The sequence below is a fragment of the Myiozetetes cayanensis genome, unplaced genomic scaffold (genome assembly GCF_022539395.1).
Source record: "Myiozetetes cayanensis isolate MyiCay16 unplaced genomic scaffold, myiCay2020 scf20-37, whole genome shotgun sequence".
In the NCBI taxonomy this organism is placed as follows: domain Eukaryota; kingdom Metazoa; phylum Chordata; class Aves; order Passeriformes; family Tyrannidae; genus Myiozetetes; species Myiozetetes cayanensis.
In genome coordinates, this window is record NW_026087412.1 from 9,706,078 (window position 1) to 9,725,078 (window position 19,001).

General features: G+C 41.3%; 1 protein-coding gene across 3 annotated transcripts in view; it reads left to right on the forward strand.

Annotated features, from left to right (window-relative positions):
- Nucleotides 1–1,432: 1,432 nt before the first annotated feature.
- Nucleotides 1,433–19,001, forward strand: part of MRTFB (myocardin related transcription factor B) — a 69,484-nt gene continuing 51,915 nt past the window's right edge. The window contains exons 1-2 of one of the 3 annotated variants that reach the window (XM_050317007.1): nucleotides 1,433–1,507; nucleotides 4,520–4,564. The gene's annotated coding sequence lies outside the window, so the exon portion shown is untranslated. Of the gene's footprint in view, nucleotides 1,508–4,519; nucleotides 4,565–19,001 lie in introns of those variants that run through there. The other 2 variants (XM_050317008.1, XM_050317012.1) reach the window with 2 other exon arrangements.

Below are 19,001 nucleotides of genomic sequence, written 5' to 3' on the forward strand. Positions count from 1 at the left end.
TATAAGAAATTAAAACATGACCTCTTTTTGTGCCTGTGGTGTCACTGCTGAACAGATGCACCAAAAAACTCTTTGGAGCAGGGAACCTTGTTTTGCTCGGTCAGCATGACGCTGTCTCCCAGGAAGCTCCTGGACACTAGGAAATTGCTAATTTCCTAATAAAAAAGCTGCATTAGACCACTGCACCAAGTGGCAACTTGGTCCTTGATCTGTGAGCAAAAACATTACCAACCAAAAGCAGCAGGGTTGCACAACAACGGGCCTGATGCAGTGTACTTACAGAACAGGACAGGCTCAGTATTAGTAAAAGTCAATTAGTTAGATATTCCTTGTCTAAGCACTGTGTTGCACAACACGTGCAATAAATTATTGTGTGCGTGCATGGTCACATTCTGCTTGCAGAATAAACGCCCATGTTCTCTATTGCACGTTCTCAAGCGTAAATCATCAGGTGTCCAAAACCTCTTTGAAGGATTTTTTTTTTTCCTCGTGATTGGTTTGATGCTGAATCAAGTTCAGTCACCTCAGACACTGACAGCTAAGCCCGAAGGTAAAACGCACGAGGTATGAGTCCCATCTTGTTTGTGAGTGTTTGCACAGCCCACATTTGAAGCCATGCCCTGAGTTTTGCTTCGAATTTCAAATTCGTGCAGCTGCAGCACCTGGAGGGGAGCGCTGAAGGCCTGAGCGATATTTACCCACCCCCCTCAGCCTCCGCCTGCCCCGGGCCCTCGGTGGGTCCTGAGCCCTGACCCTCGGCAGGGGAGGGACTGCCGAGAAGGTTCAGAAATACCTGTCTGAGGAACAGCGCGGCAGCAGGACCGGGCCCCAGGGGTTGTGCCCCTGCACTGGGCACTCGTGAGGCCACACCTCGAGTGTTGTGTCCAGTTCTGGGCCCCTCAGTTCAGGAAGGACATTGAGGGGTCTGAGCGGATCCAGACAAGGTCAACGGATCTGGGGAAGGGTGTGGAGCGCAGGGGTGATGGGGAGCTCTGAGGGAGCTGCGGGTGTTCGGTCTGGAGGGCCCTCATCGCTCTCTACGATTACCTGCAAGGAGGCTGTGGGCAGGTGGATGTCGGGCTCTGCTTTCAGGGAAATCTTGATACCACGAGAGGACACAGTCTCAAACTGCGCCTAGGGAGGTTTAGGTTGGACATTAGGAGAAATTTTTTCACAGAAGGGGCGATCAGACACTGGAATGGGCTACCCGGGGTGGTGGTGAAGTCACCGTCCCTGGAGGTGTTTAAGGCCCTCAGTGCCCCGGTGCGGCTGACAAGGCGGTGCTGGGTCACGGCTCTGGCTCCGCGGCCCCGCTCCGGTCCCGGCACCCACAGCCCCCAGCCCGGCCCTGAGGGGCGCGAGTGCCCGGATGTTCGGCCCCGCCCCCTCGCCCGCCCCCCGCCTCCCACACGCGCGCCCCGCGCGGCCCCGCGGGAGGGGCGGTGCCGGCGCAGCGCTCGCGAGAGGAGCATGGGCACGGACATGGCCGCGGCCGCGCCGGGCCGGGGTGAGCCGGGGCGGGTCGGGGGCACCGCGGGGGCGGCTCCGCGCGGGGGCCGCGCCTCACGGGCGGCCGTGGGGCCACGGACCGGACCGCTCCGAACCGAACCGAACCGGGATGGACCGGGCTGGCGGGGTCTCCGGGCGGGAGCTGCCCCGCCGCCCTGCCCCGGGGTGGGCTGCGCCTCTGAGGGAGCGCCGGGGCGGGCAGGGGCCCTGTGGGGCCGCGGGGGTGCTGATGGGGCGGCCCCGCAGCTCCGCCGCCCGCTCTGGGCCCCGCACAGGTGGGGCTGCGGTGCCCGCAGCGCCCGCACCGCGCCCTGGGACGCGGCTGCCCCGGCCCGGCCGCGGGGGGATGTGCCCCGTGGTTCTTTCGGTATTTGCTGGGGAGGAGCACACGCTCCCGGGGCAGCGGGGCGGCACTGCGGGCACGGCCCGAGCCCCGCGATGGGAGCGCCCTGTCCGGAGCCGTGACGGGAAAGCTCTGCCCGCCGTGACCCAGCGCGGGGTCACCGAGCCGCGGGAGGAGCAGCCGCTGTTACCGAGCTCGCTGTGTTGTCCGTGACACGCGGGGTTAGGTGGCACTTGGTTAATCCGTTTTAGAGCGGTCAGGCACGGGGACAGGTTGCCCGGGGAGGCGGTGGAGTCACCATCCCTGGAGGTGCTGAGGAGGATCTGGCGCTGCGTGAGGTGGTTTAGGGGTTACAGTGGCAGCGCTGCGTTGGTGCTTGGACTGGATGATCTTAAAGGTCTCTTCCAGCCTTGCTGATTGTGTGACTGTATCATCAGCTCTGTTCACACGTGTATCCGCAGCCCCTGTACGCACAGATCTGCATCCCAGGGCCACAGCACTCGGGTGGCACTCGTGGCACTGACATCCTTCGGGGTGCAGGGAACAAGGTGCAGAGCTGTGCTGCAGTGCCGTCCTTTCTGCCTTTGCCTTTATTCCGTTTACGTGGGTTTTGAATTGGTGTCCAAGCGTTCAGTGCAGAAAACTGCTGTTGGTCTATCTTAGTGCAGTCGAGAGCAGTACCGTGATTTCCCGGCTGCAGCAGGCAATTACCTGAAATAAAACCTCTAAGATTTAAAGGGAATAATTTGTTTAGTCACAAAGTGAATATTAGAAAACTATCTTTTCGTGCATGTTCAACACAGAGCACCATGAAATCTCATGTGTCAATATTTAAGACTTAGGCATCACTCTAATTTTAAGAAAAAAAACCAAGCTTGCACTGTCCTGTGAGTATGGCATGCCCCAAAGTTCTTGTTTATGGGAAGGTGATTGCACTTCTTCCTGACACTACACCTTTTCCTTTATGATGAAAAAATGTGCAGGTTTTGAATTGAGGTTTTAAAGCTCTCAACAAAGGCACAGCTGGCATTTTATAAAATTATTCTCTTAATGTTTGTCTTTTTATCTTGTTCCTTTCTGAAGTTTTCTTTCCAGTGTAATTAGTTAGGAAAATTGTGATTTGTGGTATAATTTGTGTTTAAAACTTGACAGAGTGCTGTCTGGTAATGACACTGGTTACTAAGCAAATAAACGCATCTGGAAGCTGAAGATCCCTGGTATGTTACTGGAAGTGCAGAGCAGCTTTCAGGATTTGGCAGTATTTAGAGAAGTGTAGAAAACAACTTAATGATGCCGATGACTTTTTAGAAGCAGTCCTCCAGTAACATGAAAACCACCTTAATATGTACCTTTTTTATCTGTGGTGTTCTGTTGAACAAGTTAGTATAAAAAAGCTTCAAAAGTGGAGGTTAATACATGGATATTCAGGCAAATTTAGTGTTTATACGTGTAAATTGTTTAATAAATTGGAGCCTTTGCTTGTTAGTCAAGCAGTCAAATTAGGTGATTGGTGAAATGATGGATTAATATGATATTGGGTAGGGAATATGCGTAGTTGTGGTTTACGGTTATTTAAACAACGTTAGGATTACTGATGAAATAAGCATTGGAAGGAAGGGGGAATATATTTTATCATTGGCCTTTTTTTTTTTTTTTTTTTTTTTTAGGCCTTTTTGCCATTTCCCTCTTGTAACCTCTTCCTCTTGAGTGTTTTGGTTTGGTTTTTTGAATGTTTAATTTTTAATCTTTGTCACTGATATGTAAGGAAACCACAACATCAGCTTCAGCCTTTGGGCATGGAATCCATTAAAAGAAGAAAAACCCAATCTGTAGGATTCATCCCCGGGAACAAAAGGAGCATTGAGTGGCTGGGCAATGTATGGGATGTTTTAAGGCTGATACCTGTGGCTTCAAACCCAAAACAGGAAAACCTCATTAGTGTTATATGAAACAGCATTTTATAAATTCCAGCCTTAAAAACAGCTGGTTTCTTTAACTTTTCTAAATTTAGTATGCAGTAGGTTTGTATTGAAATCATCCTCTCTGTCTGTATATTTGTACACACATATTCTAAAATATACTAATAAATGTAAATGAAGGAACAAATATGTTTGAGTTGTCACAGCAAAAAGACAAAATGTCATGTGAGCAGTTTCCTCTTCTTTTTCTTTATGAAGGCTCCATTGCATTGGAATCTATAGAAAACTAGAATATATTTCTGCTATTAAGTGAAGTTATAGTGCTCAGATATATTTTGCACTTGAACTTTCAAGTGTGAAGACATTCCAGCTCTAAGAAATTATGCAAGATGGACTTGAAGGAGCTGGAACTGGTCTTGTATATTGTAGCTGAGTTAAAAGGAGAGGGTGTTACCACTGTTATTCTTGCCAGAGGTAACTGGAAAGACAAAGAAGGTCTTAGAATTTGAGTAGTAACATGAAAGGTGCTAAAAGATTTGCTTAGAGCATGTTAGAATCAGTTTACTCTCAGGAGTTTAACCTAATAACATACTTTAACATCACAAAACTGCAAACACTGAGAAAGATGAACTAACATTCTTAGGGTTTTAATTTCTTAGATGGACTAGAATATGTAACTTTTAAAATAATGAATCCTTGTGACATTTTTGTGACTTCTGTTTTTCTTCTTTACTTTCCAACTGACCAGAAATGTGCTGAAACAGACACTTTAGAGGGGGGCAAGAGATACAAGGTAAGTGCTGTATCTTAAAAGAATTAAAACTTTCTAAATACATTTTGTAAAGAAAGCTGGTTTTTTAGTGAGAATGCATCCCTTTAAATTGTGCTGGGTTTACAATCCTGTTAAAATGGCAGGTTTTCCAAGGGATATGTTCCCATACAAACAGTAATTTGGGAATATGGAGTACCCGTGTTACATAAACTGAGAGCAAGTTACTGTGATTTTATGCTTTGGCATTTGGTTTTTAATTACCTCTCAGAATTTTGAATTAGGTATTTGTATGCTGATTAAACAATATTTTCTTAGTAAAACAAGGAACTTAGGTTATTTCAACTAAAATATTCTCAGTTTTGGAACTGTGTGCCTCTGGTGTTCAGCTGGTCCCCAAATGGTGACAGTTCTGATCCTGCTCCTCCCTCCCCATCTCTTGTATGGGAAAAGGGCTTTGTTGGGGGGTGAGAGGTGTTGCCTGATTTTCAGAGTAACTCAGACAGAGCACCGAGTTTAAAGTCTCCTTGATAATTTCTCCTGAGGCCCCCTCAGATGGAGCAGAGCATTGGTGCCACCTCTACAGAAAAAGCCAGACACTGCCCGTGCCTGTCATGGCTAAGAACTGCTCCAGAGGCTGGAAGGACAGCAAGACATACAAAAGTGGGTATACACAGAAGGTGGTTTGTGTCTGGAGCACTGATGTATTCCAAAAAACCCCAAAACTCAGGTGTTAGGCAAATAAAGAGCAACTGGATACACGTGCAGAGAGGGGAGCTTCCTTTAACCCAAAGGCAAGGGCTCTGTCAGAGCCACAGCCACAAAAATCTTCCATACCCCGAAACTTCAAAGCAAACGTACGTTACAGAATTTATTAAAGTATTCACATTCCTGTTATTAAATCCAGATGCTAATGTAAAAGTTTTGCACTTGTGCAATAAACTGGATCTCTGTGATTGTTGACTCAGTAGACAGTATTTTAAGATTTCATATTTGGGTACTTGGCTAAAGCCGTTAATTAAATGTTTGAAAATGGGCTTCAACCTGGGCAGGATGCCAAGAGCAACAGAGAGAGAAGTCACAGTTAAACTGATTTTTGATCTTCACACCAACTAGTAAAACACCAATGAACAAAACACTAAAAGACAAAAAGAAAACCTACTGCTTTTCTACCCTTCTAAGACTGAATTTGTGAGATGATTAGCCCTAGTTTATGTACCTGGGAAGGCTGGAGAACTGTGGTTTTATTCACACATTTTGTTTCTAATGCTAGAAGCCTGCTGGAAGGCTGGGGAACAGTAGCTAAAAACATGAATAAAAATTCTAGAGACATTAAAATTAGTGTGCCAGTCATTCTTTACTCTAAATGTAAAAGAGGAAGCTCATAAAAATTCAGCAGAGAAACTCATTTTAATGAGTTCAATTTGTTAGTGTATTCCACTAAAGTCCAGTTAATACCCATAAATGGTTCTTGTATCTCATGAGTGGCAACTTTTTCAGTATTTCCTATAGAAAAAATAAATAGAAAAGACATAGAATTCCAACTACTGATATTCTGACTAATTTTAAAAATGAAGATGTATTGCTTGGTGAAGTTGCAATCCAGCAAAGCTTTAAGGTTGTGTTCCTGAGACTAAATGGGGTGCACAGAGTTGAACATGTGCTTAAAGCTTTCCAGGATTGAGAGCCACATGTCAGTAAAGCTTTAGGAAAGTAATACTTGTGATGGACCAGAAGCAGAGAAATGGGTGTGTAAATGTGTCTGTGGTGGGGTCTCCTCACACCACAGTTAATTATTACTATTAGGAAATAGTTTTAAAAAATCCTTTTTTTTTAGTCAGCTTTTGACACCATTTAGTACTGATGTGTCAGATTTTTATTATTTATTTTTTCTTTTTAATATTTTTGGGTGGCTGGATGCTGGTTCACACATTTTTCCTCTCATAGTTATACTTGTGCTCACTTCACATCCAACAGAGAGCAATACATTTATGCACACTCCTGGTAAGAAAATTCTGAAAATAGATAAATTCAGACCCTCTTTGAGTTGGTGTCACTGAGCAGCAGCCTTTGCTGTGCAGCTGGAGGCAAACTGGACAGTGAAGCTGTGTGTTTGCATGCCAGCTCTCATTTTTAAGATTTGCACTTTTACAAAGTGGGACGTTTTTAGAAAAAAATGCAGAATTTACTGCTTGTCCTCCAGAGGAGCACATGGCCTTGTACTGATGTAGGTATTTTTGCAAACCTCGTTTCAGGTAAGAAATCCAAATCTTAGATAGTTTGCAAGTAGTGGAAGTGCTGACAATGCTTTATCTGGCTAATTCCAAGGAATTGCTCCAAAGGCAAAGGTGATCAGTTAATAGGTTGTTCCTTTGGGACTTGCTGTTACTGCTTTAAAAATTTCCTGTGTTTCTGCAGTTTGGCTCGTGTGTTTTAGGTAAATACTGAGAGCAATCACAGCACCATCACACAACTGCATGTGAGGCTCCAGAAATGACAAAACCTCACCATTTTCTCCTTAATGTATTCAACACTAATTTCATTTTCAGTGTCTGTTGAGCAGGAGGATTTCAATTCACAGTTTATGAGGGTAGAGCTCACTGACTGTGCTTCTAGTAAATACTTAATTCAAGAGAACTTACTGCTTTATGTTGCAGTCTTTATTCTTTCTGAATTTGTATGGGTTATTTACAGTAATGTTTCTTTATGTTAATGTCAAATAATACAACAGCACTTGAACACAAAGTAGTGAGCAAATGCTGTCAGTTTTTGCAAAATATAAACCATCTTTATGGGGATTATAAATCTTCCAACGTGAATCAAGCTTTAAATAATTCACTCTACAGCTGTACATGGTTTCAACCAACTTTCTTTGCTTCTGTGAATAACAGTGTAATTTGTGATTTTTGGAATGAGATCCTCCCTCCTCTGCCAGATGTTCCACCCTTCCTCTGTTCTGCCAGTGGAACCATTTGATGGCTCTTTCACCAGGTCCTGTAGAATGTGCCTGATTTTAAAAGCTGGGCACGCAGAATTGGGAAAACAGAAAGGTGGAATCTCTGGGAAGGGGTGAAATGCAGATGGTTTCAGCCTATTCCAGCCCACAGTTCGTCTTTCTCTGCTTAGAGAATGCTCTGAGCAGGAGCAGGGGGGGAATGTTAACCAGCCATCAGACATGGAGCATGGATAGAACACGGGAAGGGACTGCCCTTTAATGCAGACTAAAGCACAGTGACACCCCTGAACACAGACACTGCCAAATTCTGCTGTTCCTCAGATATCTGGGGCAGGTGGGGCCAGAAGGTATTCCAAAAGATAGAGTTCCATAAGCATATCTGATCTGCCTGTGGATTCTTGGCATCTGTAGGAGACTTTTGAAAGCCCAATCCAAGCCTTATCCTGGCTGGCTGAGGAGCACGACCTGGAGAGGAAAAGGATATCAAGGACTGTATACAGAGCATTTTTATGGGTAAGGTGGAAGCTGAGTTGAGAGGTGATTTAGTGATACAGGAAGGATAGAAACAAATAGAGAATTCAGGGAGAGGAATCAGGAATGGCACTGAAGTGATCTGGGGATGAAAGGAACTACGATCTGATGCTAGAAAAGGAATTATGAAAAAAAGCAAGAGCAAAAGAAACCTGGGCTGTAGAATTTATATCTGACTAGTTTATATTTAAGGAATATCTTGTTTTATGAGAAATCAGTATTTTCCAACAGAGTTTCTAATCAAGCTTTGTAGTACTTTTTTTTAATATTTTGAGTGATGCTCAAAAATGAGGAAAGAGTGGGATTGTTTAGGTTTTCCAGCCTATTTTAACTGATTTATTCATGATTAAATACACTGTGTGTTTTAGTGTTGGTAAACAGATCAAACCAAAGTGTTTTGAAACATACCCTAATAAATGGCATTTAATAACTTAAATGATGGAAATGTTCCAGATCAGAAGACATACTAAAGCAAGAATGTTTTCTGTTATGCTGCTGAAGACCAGAAATGTCTAGTATATAGATAAAATTATGATGCAGGAGAGAAATTATGGCTTCAAGTGTTTTTAGGCTAACGAGTTTGTAAATTGACTGCTCCTCTAGTTGTGATGTGTTCAGGAGAAGAAATGTTCAGTAAGAGCTTTTTCATTAGAGTAAGGCAGAGGGATAGAAGGAGAATATATTGAAAATATTTCAGCCTGTGTTTGAAGGATTTTTTTTTACATTCTGAAGCTCATGAAGTTCACTCCATGACTGAAGAACATTTTCAGCTGAGGGGAGAGAATAATTCAGCCACTTGGTTGTTCTGACAGAACCCTGTATTTAATCATGGTGCCTTAATCACTGGACCTAATTAGCCAGTGACTGGTTTAGTGTTGGTGAACTCCTGAAGTAGATGCTCTGTTGGTGTTGTGTTATTATTTTAATCATACATTTATGAAAATTGTTTTCCTAAATTAATATGATATTTGGAAATAATTGGTAGAATGAAGGAAAGTGTTGCAGTCAGGCTTTCTCATTTTTAAGTCCACACTTACAACATTTATATGATTTAATACATGAGGCCTTTTTTTATGTTCATTTCTGTTAAGTGGTTTTTGAGATTTTAAGTATTTCTGAAGGCCATTATGTTTCTTCTTTGATCAGCTTATTCTTTAATGATAATTCTTTACTGCCATTTCTGCATAAACAGAGGACTTTTTTCTCTCCTTTATAATTGAGGAAGATGAGAATGATGATAGTTTTTCAAGGGGAAGGTTTACTGGCTTTTCTTTTACTTCAATTTGTATTACAAGGAAGATCCCACGAAATACAGAAATTAGATGTGTTACAGCTGCTAAGTGTAGCAGTTTGTGCAGAAATCTACTGTAAACAATGTTCTATTTCTTATTTATTTATTTTTAAAGAAGCAGCTTTGTAAGGAATGAAATGTTGGAACACAATAGTTTAACAGATAAGACTTCTTTGAAAGTGGCCTCAGGCAACATAAACTCTCCTGACCCAGAGTTTCTGCCCTATTAGACTTCAGCTAATTGCAGTATGGAAAATGGAATTCCAGTTCATTTTAGCTTTGGAGATCGTGAGAAATTGGTTCTTAAAGCACCAAGGGCATGGACTGGGGATTATAGCATTAAACTGTGTAGAACATCAGAGTTTTCAGGCACCATGCTAATAACGTCATTTTTCTGGTTATTTTAGAATATGGGTGTTGATCTGGAGATTAAACTACATCACTTATAATCTTGGATCTGTATTTATAAGATAATAATAAGTGATATTCCTTCCTGTGCTCTTACCCTGTTCACAGGGAGTGTTATTGTCTGTGTTGTAAGAAATGTACTTGATTTGAGAAGTAAAAGTTTGGCTTTTGTTTAGTAAACAGTAATTTCATCTTTAACCAATTTATTTATTTTCATGTTACAGCCATAATACCGTGTGTGTGGTGTATCTTCATGCTTAATTTCCAGTGTTTAGGAATCTCAGGGTTGATATTTTGTGGGTTGTTGGGGAATTTTTCTTCCTGAAAGTCTGTGCTGCAATGCATGGAATTCAGCATTTGTTCAGTGTGCAGCTTTGGTGTTTCTATTAAAAAAAAAAATAACCAAAACACTTTAATTCTTGGGAAGATCCTGCAAGGTGTAAATCTATTATAACTGATGTAATTGCATTCACATTGTGATCTTTTTAAACATATTTGCCCAGTTGCAGAGGCAGCTTTGGCTGGAAGGATGGACCTCACTCTGACTGTAGAATAATGACACATCAGTGGAGAATAATTTATGCTTCCTAGGATGTACAGCAAGTTGATTTTTATCTTTATTTTAATTAAACATTAATCTGTCACCTTCTAAATTTTTCTTGTGCCCATTAGCGGGTTAAATTTTAAAAGTTTTGCTTTCAGAAGTTAAGAGCAGCAAGGTGACTGGTTTCCATGGCAGCTAATTCAAGTTATTGTTTGCATTGTTAATATCTGAGGGTAGATGTGTTGGTACAAGTCAATATGCAGCAAAAGGTTTGTGAAAGAGAGGTTTTCTAAATTGTCCTGAGGTTCTGAGTAGGGCCTGCTTAACTGAGAACCACTGCATGAGTGCACTGAATTTCGGGTCAGATATAATCATTTTGATCTCTGCAAGACCCCCTAAATGGAAGTTGCTACTAATCTCTAATTATGCTTACATCATTTTGAATTCATGTCTAATTAGTATTTAGTTTATTGCTGAATGTGAATAGTAGGCTGAATTCTGTATATAGAAGTAGTAGGCTGAATTCTGCAATAGAAGTTGGTTGCATTTTTAAGAGCACAACAAATATTATAATAAGAAGACTTTGCTAGTCTCTGTAACAGTATACAGAAATAAAAAGAAGCAAAGTATCTGTTTTTCCAGAACTTTCAGTGAACAGATAGCATTGTGCAAGGCTCAGTCCCTTTCTGGCAGGAGGCAGAAAGCAGCACGTTCAACGGGAAGCAGTCCTGCAGTTCCTTCCTCCTTGACTCGAACCCTTGTGCTTTCCTTGCTTTGTTCAGTTCAAGGGCTTGGTTTACAGGCAGTAAAATAAACAGAACAGCACCTGCAGCTGAGTCATAAATGGGAACATCTCGCAGGAGCCGAGCAAACAAATGAAATCGGGGAGTCGGCCAACCTTTCCTGAAATGCCTTAACGGCTTTACCAACATTCAGCTTTTAAGATAGGTCAGTATTTTGGCTACCAAAGGACTCTGCACACATACAGGATTTGTGAAAGACTGTGATCCAGTTTATTGATAAAAGTTTAATTAATTATTGCCTGAACTGTCAGAACACCTCTTGTAAAAAGCTCTCTGTAGGTTCTCTTCCCTGTTTTTTCAATCAATGCCCACTTGTAGGACATGGCACTAAAATGTGTAGCAATCATATGATGTATTCATATAAATATTTGACCCCTACTCCAGGCTTGAGCTATCAAGTGCTTTTATAATACCAAAATGAACACTTGGGTTTAGATTTTTTCATATGTTGTCAACTTCAATCACATAAATAGATTCTGCTGGCTACACTTTATGTTTGCTGGCCACAAAAAATCCCGGAGCACGTGGGATCTTACTAATTCCTTCCACAAAGTTCTGTCATAGATCAGAAGATCTGAACTTGCTTTTTGCCAGGTTAATCTGGGTTGATCTTGCAATTATTTGAACACTACTAAGTGCTTCCCATTAAAACTGATATTAAGAACTCTGGAATTTTTGTTAATTGGAATTCAAGAAAGTTGCTTCTGAAATCATATGTCACTATGTTTTATTTGTTTTATTGTTAAAAAACATCTAATTTAAATGTGCAGAGACTTCTAAACTAGAAGCATGGTTTGTTTGCACCCCAGTAATGCAGATGGTTTCTTTTTGTTTGCTTGGTTTCTTTGTTTCTTTGTCTTGCTAAATTTAGGTATTATAAAACTGACCTTGTGTTGCTTTCTAAGCTGAGTCCAAATTTATTTGTTGCCAGTGTTAATACAGGCATTTTAAAGTAGAATATTAAAGCAAATGTAAAATATTGACAATCAACACCATCTTCATAGACTGAAAAATAGGAATGTCACATTTAGATTTTCCTGACCATTTGCAAATGCCATATTTCCATGCACTATGTGTGCAACATCTAAACATGATACTACTTTGTTTTAGCTTTCTAGTCTAAAGTATTTTTTATGAAGCAGTTTATTTCAATAGAACTGGGGAGGGTATGTGCTACACCAGCTTTGTGTTTATTTAATCCAGTTAATCCAGCTGAGGGATTTACATTGCCTTAGTATGAGTATTGTTGAATCAAGAATATCCACAGAAAAGAGGAGATGGAATCAAATTATGCCTGCTCAAAAGGTGATTCAGAGTAAAAAGTTGTTGAGTTGCAGAGTCGGTTTCAGAACTTTCTTAAAAGAGGATATGTTTGAAAAGGTCTATGTAGTCAGTAAACAATTTAAATATTTCTTTCACCTGAAGGTATTGATTTTGTTTTAGTGATGAATATTGTGCATGTTGAACCTTGGCTTACTTGACTTCAAATATTTGTAAGAAGTTTAGCATCTTGGATAAATTCTATTATTAATTACCATGTCAAAGCCCTTGAAGTGTGAACACAGAAGATCCTTGTAATATTTACAACTCCTTGCAACATTTTGATGGACCTTAAGGTGTTTAAATACTACCTTTCACAACATTGCTGCGAGGTTCATCCCTTCTGTGAAGGGCTGTGTGGAGCCCAGCAGATGCTGTTTGCAGGGTTGGTTCGAGAGGGCAGCAGTGTGAGGTGAGCGGGTAACTCACCTGTCTGGCCCTCCAGAGCCAGGGAAGGCTGTGGGTTGCCCACGCTCAGGGGAGCTGTGGGAGCTGCCTGTGTTCATCCCACAGCCACTCAGTGCTGGCAGTGAATGTGCCCTCGGCAGGGCTCCGTTCCCAGGGAGGTGCCTTTGGGGGGGTTGCCTGCAGGAAGCACAGGAGGGAATGTATCACCAAGGATTCTCCTGACTCATCCCCTGGCCAGATACAAGGAATTTCCTATACATTACCTAGGTTATGATGTGCATTTGCAAGTGGAGCTTACTTGTTTTTCAGACTTCAATCAGACTTAAGACTTAAAGATCTCCTTCAAAGAATTAGCAAGGAGAATCTCAGTGCAGCATTGTCATCAAAATGTGCAAAAATGTTAAAATGAGTTTCTGGAGGTCTTCTGGTGTCTGCTCAGTGGTATTAATTTAACCAGAGCACACAGTTACAAAATTTAATCTCAATAAGTGATTTAGTAAAAGGGGAAATTCTTCTGCAGTATTGACCAGCCCAGATGAACTCTGTGTTCCTGGAAGGAGGATGTCATTCCAGGCACTGCTGTGATGGGAAGCGTGACAGGACCTCAGCTCTGTCAAATACTTCTGCACGTTGTTTTTTAAAGAAATGAATAGTAACAGTGAGTTTTGCATAATGCATAAGCCAAGGTGATTACTCATGGTTAGTCAGCACTGATATTTCTCATCTTTTTCTGCTTTTGTATAATTACCTCAGTAAAAATAGCTGTATGATTTAAATCCTTGTTGCTTTGTATTTTACCACAGAGTTCAATTTATCTTAATTAATTAATATCTCAACACTGTATTTTAACTGTAGGATTTGGAATTTCTCTTTCAATACAATAATTTAATATCAGTTTTCATGTCAAAGTTCTCATATGTATCCAAAATACTTCTAATGAGAGAGGCTGGATAAGAAGCCCAGTGCAGAAGTTAAAGAGTCAGCAGGCTGTCAGTACTGAGGCTCCACTCTGGAAAAAGGAACAGCCTTGTACTGTGTGATGGGCAATCTAAAATGGTTGAATATTCCCAAGATTTTTTTTTCATTAAAATTGTCTTCTGGTCTTTTAATCCACTGTGAAATACATGAAATTGGAACAGAAATCTCAACAAAATAAGCATTGTTTCTGCAACAGAATCTGAGACATTTTCTCCAATCAATGAAATTATAAGTGACAAAAATTAATTAGAACAACATATTCAGTTAATTTACTGATAATCTGGATGATCATTAATAGCAAGTACTTTCCATGTCTGTTATTTTTTGTACTCAGTCATATATTCATCTTCACTGATTCTAAGTGCTCTTTCAGTAAGTGGATTTGAAAGCTACTGAGAAAATGAAAAAGAAAAAACAACTAAAACCCTATTCTGCAGCAGTTTATTGTTAAAACTGCAGTGCTAAATGCAAAAGGTTACCTTTTAGATTTTGCATCTTTACTATTTTAAAAGCACCAATATACGACATGGTGCAAAAGACAGGTCAGTGATTTGGAGAAATACCTGTAAGTGGCTTTTAGATACTTTGTAAGTATTGTCAAAGCTTGTTTTTTTTTAATTACTATTATTTATCTTTCAGTTTTGTAATGAAGATATACTCAGGACCCCTTTTCCTGCAGGAATGTAGTAAGATCTCAGCTGTATGATGGGATGTAAGCACAGCTGAAATGAAATTGTGCACATACAGTGTCCTGGCCTGCAGAGCGTTCCTGCCCTTGGAGCAGACACCTGGATTTGGGGTTGCTCCAGGAGCTGCCTGGAGATGGATCTCCTGCAGCCAATCCTGGGAGCTGTTCTTTATTTTCTTGTTACCCCTTGCAGATGGGCAGCGTGCCAAGAGGAGTCATCCTTTAGCAACTGCATCCTTCCCTCTCCTTGAGGGGTGTTCCATCCCCAGGGCTTGTCTCTGGGAAGTGACTCTCCAAGCTTCCAGTTCTCGGATTGTTCGGGGAGCTGAATGTTCCCTTGGAGTGTTTATGTCCAAGCCCAACGTGCGTTTATCCTGGGAAGAGAGGGGGAACTGAGCATTCCAAGGGTCTGACCATGGGGCCTGGGCTCTTTGGAGATCAGAAAGGAAGTTTGCTGAGGGCGTGTCTGGGCACTGGTGGGACCAGCAGAGTTCTTAATTCCGAGTCCTGACCCTTCCTTTAGGAGAGAGGAATCCAGGTCATTAATGCTCACTGCTCACATGGAAGGAAAGCTTGAAACTGTAACAGTCCCCAAGTGCTTATTGTGATCTCCAACCTCACTGCACAGATTTCCAGGTCTTTCCAGGTACTGACAGGAAGATTGAAGAGTTTAATGCAAATGGCCTTGCTTGGCAGCTGTTGGTGAAGCTGCTGGATCTCCACTTACTGTTGAAGTGTCTTTTTAGTGTTCAGTGTTTTCTGACACTAGGGAGAAAAAAAGTAAGAAAAACAAACCAAACCAAACCCAACATTTTGCATTTCTAGTATTGTCCCCTTAAAGACTTGGGTGTATTACAAACTGCAGGCTACAGAGTTTTAAATTTTACTGAGTTTTATAAATGGAGAAACTGACTGCTCATGTGCCCACCATGATTCTGTAAATCCTGTTCTGGAGCCTGGCATTGCTAATGTCTAACCTGGTGGCTGTTAATTCAGTTAAATCCTGCACTGTGTATGGTGCCCCAGGGTCCTTGCAGGTGTGAGGGAGGGAGCAGTGCTAAGGTCAGCCATTTGACTTGGCCAGAGTTGCAATGCACTGTGATTCTTGAACTGGTTTTTTTCAGTGGATTTCTAAATTAAAAGCTGATTTCTTACTGCAGTGTCATCCAGATTTCACAGTTTGTGCTGAATAAAATACCAGTTCTGGTGTCTCAAGTAGCAGGGAAGTATGTATTTCCCTCCCTTATAAGATTTTTCTAAGGAAATATACTTTGTCTTTTGAAGATAAAATGTTTAAAAATAAAGGAAGCGTTTGTCTTCAGCAGTTAAGAAGATAGCAACCACCTACAATCTGCGAGAACACTTACATAAGGCTCATGCATTGTACAGAGCTCTGGTTTGCCAGGGCTGGAACACTGTTTCTGTGTGCTTGTCAGAGAAATGTGAACCACAGCCCTCCTTGCAGTGCTGCTGGGGGTTCTATTTTGATAATCTATTCTAAAGGTTAAGTAGGAAAATAATTTTTTTCTAGTTTTCGCTTTACTACTCTCAAACGTTTCGCTGAATTCTGCATTTCAGGAAAAAACCCTAACAAAAACCAGCCCCCTGGAAGCTTTGGGGAATATTGGAACAGTGGAGTATTTTTATTTCAGTTGCCACAAGTAAGTTGTATTGTGCTTTCCAGCAGTGTTTCATGCCAGCTGTAATGATGGCTCATACAACTTCACCTTTAGGTGTCTCAGTGTCAAGCAAGGGAGTGGAAACGCCTGAAGTGGCAACAGAGTTCTGTCAGACCAGCCTTGTACAAAAGGTGTTTTCGTGGACTATGCAGAGTAAAACTGTAATAGTATGGATTTTTTTAATTGTATTTCTCCTGTTCATGGTTTTACTGTTGAGTTTCAGTTATGTTATAAACACACTTTGTGTATAGGTCTGCTTAAAGTCAGGGTTTGCACAGATAATGGTTACCATCTGGAAATGCAGATGGCAAAAATGAAATAATTCTTCAAGATTGAGGAGGCTTCAAATAAATGAGAAACAGGAGGCAAATTGTTATCTTGAGTATAGACTTGGTGGTATCATGGTATATTACATTCTCAATCAGAGGGATTTCTCACTTTTGCTCGTGGTTACTGGATGAAGTATTTATTGTGCAAGGCTTGGTTTTAAACAAGGTGGACTAATGTTTGCTACTGCTGGGTTTTGTCTTTGAATTGCTGATGTCCAGACAATGAGTTACACTGGGAACATCAGAATGGAATATGGCTTTTGAAGACTGAAAAGAACAGGAGATGTTCTGCATATCTTGAGTCGCATTTCATGGGAAGTAAATGCTGCTGCTTGTAGCCTCCACTTGATGAAAAAGCCGTTTTCATCTTCCTGAGCAGTTAAAATGAATGTGCTGAGAAACAGTAGGGTGGCAGTGCAGCAGTGTAAAAAGATGTTTACGGAGATGGCTCCTTTCCTCCTGTCTGTTTCTTTGTCTCTTTATTTGTTTGGAAAGTTATTTATCAAAACGGTTTTTAAGTTTCCCAGTTACTTTGTCAATCAATAAGGAAAACCTTATGCCTAAGACAGACTAGTAATTTCATGGATGCCAAGTTTAGGAGTTCTCTTTAGAAAGCTGAACAGCTGAATTCTTTAGAATTTAATCGACCAAGAGAGAAGCATCAAATTAATTATTTATAATTTATTATTGCAACTCTTCAGTGTGTCATTTTCATAATATTTTTTAGATGTTCTGTTCATTGATTCAGTAAGGAGCTGTAAGGTTTGTAGATGTTTTTTCCCTGCTACAAAAAACCTTTATAAATGTTCTGTGGAGGTGTATTTTCTTTTTTTTTTGGGGGGGGGGGGGAAGGTCAAGAGAATTTGTTGTTCTAAGCTCAGAAATATTTCCGTAGTTTGATACAGTAGCAGTTCATCAGTAATAATGAAAAGAATGAGAGCAAAATGTGATCTGAGATACGGCTGAGGAATTTGAGGGATTTAGACTTTCTGGGAATTCTAGAGTCTTTCATTCTAAGATTATGTAGCAACATTGCAATAGGGTTCCAGCTGGAGCAGGAGGTTTGTTCTACTCTTAAAGGATCACTTGGGAAAACATCGGGATTTTTAACAGGCTATCTGAAAGATTTCGGAGCAGGTAATTGCAACATCTGAGACTTTACTGTGAACTGGAGGCTCTGAAGTGAGGGTTAGAGTTCTGCACTGGAGAGCTCTGGGTTTAAAGTTTTCCTAATGGTGAAGTTCATGTGAAGTTCATGTGAAACCACAGTGAAAAGTGGGACCTGAGAGTGCCATCAGCAGGAAGAGAAGTTCTGTGTGGAGGGGGTGGGCAGGGCATTCACAGCCAGGCTCCCCAGAGGTGATGAAATCACCTGCCGTGGGGATTTCAGAACTTGGCAAGATGAGTTCCTGGGCAGGGGTAACCCCATGGGGCTGGGGGTGGCATAGGGGACCTCCAGAAGGTCCCTCTGAGCCTGACTGACTCATGTCCAAGCCACAGATCAAGCACATTTTGTGTGGGAAGCCAAGCTTGTTTTGAATTGTGCTGCAATCAATGCCATGTCATTGCATGCCCTGTTCTGAGCGGAATCGGGGCAATAACCCCACATTTACGGACATTCCTCAAACAAACCTTAAGAAATGGAGTGTAACTAGTCCAGCAGTGTGTTGCAGAAGTGATCAAAGTTAAGCTGGTTTAATTTGAAGCATGATATTTAGTTATCTGTCATGGGGAAAATAACAAATCAATTTAACAAATGTTAAACCTTCAGTACAAGAAGGTGTTTCCTTTAATTTCACATGGATTTGAAAGCATGAATACAGCTCATGTGGCTTAATCTCTTTGAGAACTGACTCCAAGGCAACTTACAGCTAATAAATTGTGGATAAAATGCTGTGAATATGAGCAGATAAGCAGCTAAATTTTCTCTTAAATTCTGCTCTGAAGAGACTTGCTTAGTTAATAATGTACTTCATTTGTATGGGTGAGTGGGAGTTTGAGGAGAGTGTAATGTCAGGAAATCGAGTGAGAGCTGGGTGAATTGTGCTTCTGAAAGCTAAGAACAAAGAAAAAAATTCTTGCATAACAGTAAGTTAATGTGTCTTCATTTAGTGTGAAAGCACCAATTGGTAACTAGGGAAAATAATGAAAAATATGCACTTAACCATCATAATTGTTCTGCTGAGGTATATATCAAGCAGTACTTGCTTATATTTCTTATTTTTCTGTTGGCGCTTTCAGAACATGATCATCTCCCCCTTTTCCTAGTGTAGGCCATTCTTTGGCCATTGAAACACAAACTGCACTTTAAAATCCTTGGAATACACCCCCCAACAGGTGTGGTGTTTCTGTTCAGCATACTTGAAGTTTGAAACTGCAGGTTGAGTATGGGCAAGCAGTAGTGTTTCTTAAGAAAAAGAATTAAAAATGAACAAAGAGGCTAACGATAATAAGACATTTCTTCATTTTTATGAATCTTCTTGAATTGGTAACATTTCATATTGTTCCAGTTTCCAAGAATCCAGG